This window comes from Schistocerca serialis, chromosome 1 (assembly GCF_023864345.2).
Source record: "Schistocerca serialis cubense isolate TAMUIC-IGC-003099 chromosome 1, iqSchSeri2.2, whole genome shotgun sequence".
Lineage (NCBI taxonomy): Eukaryota > Metazoa > Arthropoda > Insecta > Orthoptera > Acrididae > Schistocerca > Schistocerca serialis.
In genome coordinates this window covers 337187871-337197355 of record NC_064638.1, presented here as the reverse complement: position 1 = coordinate 337197355, position 9485 = coordinate 337187871, and the positions used below count along the sequence as shown (strand labels likewise).

At 42.8% G+C, this 9485-nt stretch overlaps 1 non-coding gene across 1 annotated transcript; it reads left to right on the top strand.

Annotated features, from left to right (window-relative positions):
* Positions 1–855: 855 nt before the first annotated feature.
* Trnag-acc (transfer RNA glycine (anticodon ACC)) lies at positions 856–928 on the top strand. The gene has a single exon. It is a non-coding gene; the product is annotated as a tRNA-Gly (tRNA).
* Positions 929–9485: the final 8557 nt, after the last annotated feature.

The window sequence follows — 9485 nt, the reverse complement described above, 5'->3', positions numbered from 1 at the left end:
ATGTACAGGGTGAAATGATGCGGTGTGACACATTCTCAAATGAACGACTATTCTGCTGAAAAAAAAAATGGTTCAAATGGTTCTGAGCACTATGCGACTTAACTTCTGAGGTCATTAGTCGCCTAGAACTTAGAACTAATTAAACCTAACTAATCTAAGGACGTCACACCCATCCGTACCCGAGGCAGGATTCGAACCTGCGACCGTAGCGGTCACGCGGTTCCAGACTGAAGCGCCTAGAACCGCACGGCCACACCGACCGGCTGTTCTGCTGAATTCAGATTCAAACTCTCATGTACAGGTACTAGTTCTGCGACGTAATCGACTGATATTGGTCCGCATTGTCACGTTTCCATTTCGTTTGGCGACTTTTCGCTAACTGCACTTTGTGAACAACAACGACGCTAGCCACACGGTTATATCATCTCTCTGCGATATTAATCATCACTCGTTCACGATTTTCAGCACCCTCGTATATAAGATTCATGGAGACCATTCTTCCTGCATATTGGACATTTTACAAACATTGGTGTACAGTACAGAAAGCATCTTTCACTCAAAAAAAATGTTCAAATGTTTGTGAAATCTTATGAGACTTAACTGCTAAGGTCATCAGTCCCTAAGCTTATACACTACTTAACCTAAATTATCCTAAGGACAAACACAAACATCCATCCGCGAGGGAGGACTCCAACCTTCGCCGGGACCAGCCGCACAGCCCATGACAGCAGCGCCCAGACCGCTCGGCTAATCCCACGCGGGCATCTTTCACTCAGCGAAAGAGGGTGAGCTGTTCTGAAAATTCATTTATACATACGCAGATTTGTAATAAATGCAATCCTATATACGTAGTCCGCCTCTGTAGCGCAGCGGTAGCGTTACCGCCTACCACGCAATGGGGCCCGGGTTCGATTCCCGGCAGGGGACTGTGTGTTGTTTGTCCTTCATTAATCATTTGCATCATCATTGACATACAAGTCGCCGAAGTGGCGTCAACTAAGAAGACTTTCAACACGGCGGCCGAACCCCGAAGCGGATATCCCGGCCAATAAATGCAATACCATCATTAAAAAAAAAATGGCTCAAATGGCTCTAAGCACTGTGGGACTTAACATCTGAAGTCATCAGTCCCCTAGAACTTAGAACTACTTAAACCTAACCAACCTAAGGACATCACACACATCCATGCCCGAGGCAGGATTCGAACCAGCGACCGTAGCGGTCGCGCGGTTCCAGACTGAAGCGTCTAGAACCGCTCGGCCACACCGGCCGGAAATACGATCATTTTATTTCATTTCATACTCAGATTTCTAATAAAATCTGAGTATGTTTTTGAAGGCATTTAAGTACTCCTCAAAAGATAAATTTGCTATGTTTCGATATAAAAGAAGGCATGAAGACCCTTATCTGATAAGATTAAATAAATAAATATGTAATGAAGCTGATCATGTGATGATTAGGGCTGTATGTTTTGCAACGAAAGTATTCGTTTAAGATGCGAAATATCTTTCATTTGAAAGCGAAGACAGCGGTCCCCGAGCAGTTTCGTCTCCGTTCAGTTATGTCACATAACTTAACGAAACTTACATTGTCAGACAGCCGTTGTAGTCTAAAGTATTGCATTAGCACCTTTTTTTACTCAAGAAAATTCACTAAAAACTCGAAACATGTAAGTAGAATCGATCTTCCGAGTGCTCACGAACATTGATGAAGCTACACCGTTGCATTAAAACAGTTATGGTTTCTTCAACGTCTCGGTAGACAAAAAGGGTTCGAATGTTATACATACTAAAAAAATGCTTGCTCCATTACGTATCTTGTTTCTATATTATTGTCAATTTAAGGAAACATAAAGAGAGTGTATGTCATTGGAGTCTCGATGTGGCATTGTGAATTTTTCCTGCAAAAGAATGATTATTTTTGGTTCCCTTAACTGTATTTCTAAATCCTAGATGTTAATCCAGATCTGACAGGATTGCAGAACAGCGAAAGAGTGCGCCAGTATAGTTGGACAGTGCGCAGCGTCAATAATGTCGTAAGTAGACTAAGTATAATTTCCAGGACTTAAGTTCTAAGCCAACACATGTAGCTTCTTTGGCGGGAGTCAACATTCAATATTTCTGGCAGACTGTGGGACTGTGATTAAATTTACACTCTGCTCATCACAAGTTACAGATGTACTGGATTTTAAATATATTGTAATTAACGCTACTGATATTAATTCAGAAGAGACGACACTACTGCTCGTGTTACAGCTGGTGATAAAGCAACCCACGACGTGGCGTGTAATTGTTCCCCTGCTATTTCCAAATGAAAATTCCCGCCCTGAGCTCTGCCGTGGCATGGTTTACACCTTTTGATTAGACCACGCTAGGACGCCCCTTCATTTACGAAATGAGCTCCGTAATTTCAGAGATATAACGCTGTCAGACCCAGTGAGATCCGTTAAGACCCACATGTGAAGTGCAAAAACTCAATTTACACCGTCGGAAAATTGCACCATGCGTGTGGAGGGAACGAATTATCCCACCACTAAAGAAGTATGTGAGGAAGTACGACATTACAGTTCAACTAACTAGTGAGTTACGCCTGCGTTATAGGATTTCATTTTACCACAAGTTCTACGCTTTTCCGCGTATTTCTGAGTGATAGGACTCACATATTAGAGGTTAAGGAATTTTTATTCCTACAGTGTTACATCGAATAGGATCAATTCCATTCTTTTCGGTTTGGGCACCTTAGAAATTTTTACTCGGGAGAGTGACGAAATCACTGATGACGCTGGCTATCAGGAAAACGGGATCAACTTGGGAAGACAACAATCTGGTTTACCACTGCACTGTTATACGTCATCGGTACTACTATATGGAGTTGCGGGCTGGACACTCAAGGCCAAACGGCTGCAGCTGTTTGTAATGAGTTTGTGCTGCTTCATGTTAAAAACCTCATGACTGGATTACGTATCAATGAAGAAGCTGGTGCAGTGGTGGAAATATTTATTGCATCACCTCTTACAATTGACAATTTTTGTTACAATCATGTAACAGTGTTTTCTACCGTAGGGCACCATTACACCAAAAATATTTCTCCACTTTTTTTTTTTTTTTTTTTTGGTCATCTGTCTACTGACTGGTTTGATGCGGCCCGCCACAAATTCCTTTCCTGTGCTAACCTCTTCATCTCAGAGTAGCACTTGCAACCAACGTCCTCAATTATTTGCTTGACGTATTCCAATCTCTGTCTTCCTCTACAGTTTTTGTCCTCTACAGCTCCCTCTAGTACCATGGAAGTCATTCCCTCATGTCTTAGCAGATGTCCTATCATCCTGTCCCTTCTCCTTATCAGTGTTTTCCACATATTCCTTTCCTGTCCGATTCTTCGTAGAACCTCCACATTCCTTACCTTATCAGTCCACCTAATTTTCAACATTCGTCTATAGCACCACATCTCAAATGCTTCGATTCTCTTCTGTTCCGGTTTTCCCACAGTCCATGTTTCACTACCATACAATACTGCACTCCAGACGTACAGCCTCAGAAATTTCTTCCTCAAATTAAGGCCGGTATTTGATATTAGTAAACTTCTCTTGGCCAGAAATGCCTTTTTTGCCATAGCGAGTCTGCTTTTGATGTCCTCCTTGCTCCGTCCGTCATTGGTTATTTTACTGCCTAGGTAGCAGAATTCCTTAACTTCATTGACTTCGTGACCATCAATCCTGATGTTTAGTTTCTCGCTGTTCTCATTTCTACTACTTCTCATTACCTTCGTCTTTCTCCGATTTACTCTCAAACCATGCGGTGTACTCATTAGACTGTTCATTCCGTTCAGCAGATCATTTAATTCTTCTTCACTTTCACTCAGGATAGCAATGTCATCAGCGAATCGTATCATTGATATCCTTTCACCTTGTATTTTAATTCCACTCCTGAACCTTTCTTTTATTTCCATCATTGCTTCCTCGATGTACAGATTGAAGAGTAGGGGCGAAAGGCTACAGCCTTGTCTTACACCCTTCATAATACGAGCACTTCGTTCTTGATCGTCCACTCTTATTATTCCCTCTTGGTTGTTGTACAAATTGTATATGACCCGTCTCTCCCTATAGCTTACCTGTACTTTTTTAAGAATCTCGAACAGCTTACACCATTTTATATTATCGAACGCTTTTTCCAGGTCGACAAATCCTATGAAAGTGTTTTGATTTGTCTTTAGCCTTGCTTCCATTATTAGCCGTAACGCCAGAATTGCCTCTCTCGTCCCTTTACTTTTCCTAAATGGTTCAAATGGCTCTGAGCACTATGGGACTTAACATCTGTGGTCATCAGAACCCTAGAACTTAGAACCACTTAAACCTAAGTAACCTAAGGACATCACACACATCCATGCCCGAGGCAGGATTCGAAACTGCGACCGTAGCGGTCACGCGGTTCCAGACTGAAGCGCCTAGAACCGCACGGCCACACCGGACGGCTTACTTTTCCTAAAGCCAAACTGATCGTCACCTAGCGCATTCTCAATTTTCTTTTCCATTCTTCTGTATATTATTCTTGTAAGCAGCTTCGATGCGTGAGCTATTAAGCTGATTATGCGATAATTCTCGCACTTGTCAGCTCTTGCCGTCTTCGGAATTGTGTGGATGATGCTTTTCCGAAAGTCAGATGGTATGTCGCCAGACTCATATATTCTACACACCAACGTGAATAGTCGTTTTGTTGCCACTTCCCCCAATGGTTTTAGAAATTCTGATGGAATGTTGTCTATCCCTTCTGCCTTATTTGACCGTAAGTCCTCCAAAGCTCTTTTAAATTCCGATTCTAATACTGGATCCCCTATCTCTTCTAAATCGACTCCTGTTTCTTCTTCTATCATATCAGACAAATCATCACCCTCGTAGAGGCTTTCAATGTATTCTTTCCACTTACCTGCTCTCTCCTCTGCATTTAACAGTGGAATTCCCGTTGCACTCTTAATGTTACCACCGTTGCTTTTAATGTCACAAAAGGTTGTTTTGACTTTCCTGTATGCTGAGTCTGTCCTTCCGACAATCATATCTTTTTCGATGTCTTCACATTTTTCCTGCAGCCATTTCGTCTTAGCTTCTCTGCACTTCCTATTTATTTCATTCCTCAGCGACTTGTATTTCTGTATTCCTGATTTTCCCGGAACATGTTTGTACTTCCTCCTTTCATCAATCAACTAAAGTATTTCTTCTGTTACCCATGGTTTCTTCGCAGCTACCTTCTTTGTACTTATGTTTTCCTTCCCAACTTCTGTGATGGCCCTTTTTAGAGATGTCCATTCCTCTTCAACTGTACTGCCTACTGCGCTATTCCTTATTGCTGTATCTTTAGCGTTAGAGAACTTCAAACGTATCTCGTCATTCCTTAGTACTTCCGTTTCCCACTTCTTTGCGTATTGATTCTTCCTGACTAATGTCTTGAACTTCAGCCTACTCGTCATCACTACTATATTGTGATCTGAGTCTATATTTGCTCCTGGGTACGCCTTACAATCCAGTATCTGATTTGGGAATCTCTGTCTGACCGTGATGTAATCTAATTGAAATCTTCCCGTATCTCCCGGCCTTTTCTAAGTATACCTCCTCCTCTTGTGATTCTTGAACAGGGTATTCGCTATTACTAGCTGAAACTTGTTACAGAACTCAATTAGTCTTTCTCCTCTTTCATTCCTTGTCCCAAGCCCATATTCTCCTGTAACCTTTTCTTCTACTCCTTCCCCTACAACTGCATTCCAGTCACACATGACTATTAGATTTTCGTCCCCCTTTACATACTGCATTACCCTTTCAATATCCTCATACACTTCTCTCATCTTCAGCTTGCGACGTCGGCATGTATACCTGAACTATCGTTGTCGGTGTTGGTCTGCTGTCGATTCTGATTAGAACAAACCGATCACTGAACTGTTCACAGTAACACACCCTCTGCCCTACCTTCCTATTCATAACGAATCCTACACCTGTTATACCATTTTCTGCTGCTGTTGATATTACCCAATACTCATCTGACCAGAAATCCTTGTCATCCTTCCCCTTCACTTCACTGACCCCTACTATATCTACATTGAGCCTTTGCATTTCCTTTTTCAGATTTTCTAGTTTCCCTACCACGTTCAAGCTTCTGACATTCCACGCCCCGACTCGTAGAACGTTATCCTTTCGTTGATTATTCAATCTTTTTCTCATGGTAACCTCCCCCTTGGCAGTCCCCTCCCAGAGATCCGAATGGGGGACTATTCCGGAATCTTTTGCCAATGGAGAGATCATCATGACACTTCTTCAATTACAGGCCACATGTCCTGTGGATACACGTTACGTGTCTTTAATACAGTGGTTTCCATTGCCTTCTGCATCCTCATGTCGTTGATCATTGCTGATCCTTCCGCCTTTAGGGGCAATTTCCCACCCCTAGGACAAGAGAGTGCCCTGAACCTCTATCAGCTCCTGCGCCCTCTTTGACAAGGCCGTTGGCAGAATGAGGCTGACTTCTTATGCCGGAAGTCTTCGGCCGCCAATGCTGATTATTTATCAAAATTTAGGCAGTGGCGGGGATCGAACCCGGGACCGAAGACGTTTTGATTATGAATCAAAGACGCTACCCTTTTTTTTAATTTGTTGATCTCATTTTGTTCTATTTATATGATCGGAGCGGACGTCTCATGACACCCGTTCAGTTTGTTCATTGATCCGTTCACTTAGTTTTTTTATTACAGAGGGTAGTTAAACCCTCTGACCGAACACGCTGAGCTACCGTGCCGGCGCCCCTAGACCACGAGTACCCCACATGGAAGAATAAAAATCGGAAACGGAAGATAATGTAAAGTGTATCTTGCAAATCATGTGAACAGCCGTCTGATGATGAACTTGCCAGTTCGAAACCGGTAACGGCGCTATTTACGTAAATAAATAGCGGTATTAACAGTGGCTGGTTGCAGTCTTCTTTTTTGTAAGAATTACCCTACATTAATTGTACACAGCCACGGTCTTATTATGTCAGTTTTGGACAAAATAGCGTTAGACATGCGATTTAATTGGTGCGACAACTTCATACAACGAAAGAATGAAAGCCTATATGTGTCGAGAGCAAACTGTGGGTTTCAGACAAACCCAAAGACTCAGGTTTAACGAGTGGACGTAATTTTTGTAGAACACTCAGTATCATGGGGTTATTAGATGGCAGAAAAGCACTCGGTTTAGCAACGTCTGTTATGCTACTCGCCTGGAAGTGGAGCTGCTATCGTCTGTAGTATGATACCAAGTCTTCATCGTCTGGATGAAATGGCGTTAATGTTGGTGTTGGATAGTGTTCTGGCTTGATAAGGTGTTATAGTGTAAGCCTCCGCTTTTCCACAATTTCAGCTCCATTTGAAATTGCCCCTGTTGCTCTCACATTTTAATAACCTCATCTGTTTTCCTCACACACGCACACTCAACTGTCCAGATGTGTTTCAATTCCTAAGGGACCAAACTGCTGAGGTCATCGGTCCCTAGACTTACACACTACTTAAACTAACTTATGCTAAGAACAACGCACACACCCATGCCCGAGGGAGGACTCGAAGTGGCAGAGCCGTTCTAGGCGCTACAGTCTGGAACCGCGCGATCGCTACAGTCGCAGGTTCGCATCCTGCCTCGGGCATGGATGTGTGTGATGTTCTTGGGTTAGTTAGATTTAAGTAGTTTTAAGTTCTAGGGGACTGACGACCTCAGAAGTTAAGTCCCATAGTGCTCAGAGCTATTTGAACCATTTTTTGGAGGACTCGAACCTCCGGTGGAGGGGCCGCACAGTCCGTGACATTGCGCCTCAAACCGCACGGCCACTCCTCGCAAACACACACATTCAAAATGCTACTCCTCGCCGTCAATATTACTCCCACTGTGGTTCGACTCCCTCACACTCCATCCCCCCTCTCTTCTTTTCTCAGTCATCAGTTTTCTAACTGCCACAAATTCTTCTCGTATGCAAACCTTTCCGTCTCATAGTAGCATTTGCAACTTACGTTCTCAATTACTTGCTGAACGTATTCCAATCTCTGTCTTTCTATACAGTTTTTACCCTTTGCAGCTCCCTCTTGTGCCATGGAAGTTATTACCTCGTATCTTTAACACATGTTCTGTCATCCTGTCCCTTCTGCTTGTCACTGTTTTCCGTATATTCCTTTCCTCGCCGATTCTTCGGAGAACCTCCTCATTCGTTACCTTGTATTCGTTCTTGTGTATTACCAAATCACAAATGTTTCGATTCTGTTCTGATCGGGGTTTCAAACAGGCCACGTTTTACTATCACTCGATGTTGAGCTACAAACGTACATTCTCAGAAATATATTCCTGAAACTAAGGCCTGCGTTTGATGCCAGTTGACTTCTTTGTCCAGGAACGCCCTCTTTGCCTCTGCTAGTCTGCCTTTATTTCCTCCTTGCTCCTTCCGTCATGGGTTATTTTCTTCCCAAGGCAGCAGTAATCATTAATTTCGTCTACTCCGTCATCGTCAATTCTGATATTAAGCTTTTCGTTGTTGTTATTTCTGCTACTTCTCATTACTTATTTTTTTCCGGTTTATTCTCAGTCCATATCCTGTAGTCATTAGATTGTTTATTCCTTTCGGCATATCCTGTAATTCTTCTTCGCTTGCTCTAAGGACATCAGTCTCATCAGCGAATCCTATCATTGACATCCTTTCACCTTGAATTCTAATCTCACTCTTGCTCTCTGTCATACACCTTTTTAATTCGAACAATTCTTTCTTAGTCTTCCAGTGTTATTGATCCCTCTTGTTTCTTGTACGTATTGCACATTACCCGTATTTTCCAGTAGCTTACACCTATTTTCCTCAGAATTTCAGACATCTTGCACTATTTGACACTGTCGGACGCTTTTTCCAGGTCGACGAATCCTATGAACGTCGCATGACTTTTCTTCAATCTTGCCTCCGTTATCTACTGAAAACGCCTCTCTGGTGCCTTTACGTTTCCCAAAGCCAAACTGTTCATCTAACAGATCCTCAATTTTCTCTTCCATTATTCTTACATTATTCTTGTATGCGTGAGCTACTAAGCTGATTGTGCGATGATTCTCTTACTTGTCGGCTCTTGCAGTCCTCTCTGAGTGTCCGGTTCACACCCTGGCTCGCTAATGATTGCGCTAAAATTCCACGTACGCGTGCTCTCCCGCAATGATGTGACATTACATGCTTTGACTACCCTAGCGGAATTGGCCGTTGTAGGGTGCCGTCGTCCGCCGTTGTTACGGCCCCATGAGGGAAGACTAGTATACATCTTCTTCAGCTTCGTGCTACAGATATTACTCAGTTTAAGCCCTCATTCTTTCCTACTGAAATTCCTAGTTTTTTTTTAGAATCTCTATGGCCTCTCTGTACAGTCTTTCAAGGTATCCTCTTGTGGCTGCCAGTATTTAGGTTCTATCAAAGAGAATGTGGTTCTTTCCTGGTTGCAAAACATGTTCCGCA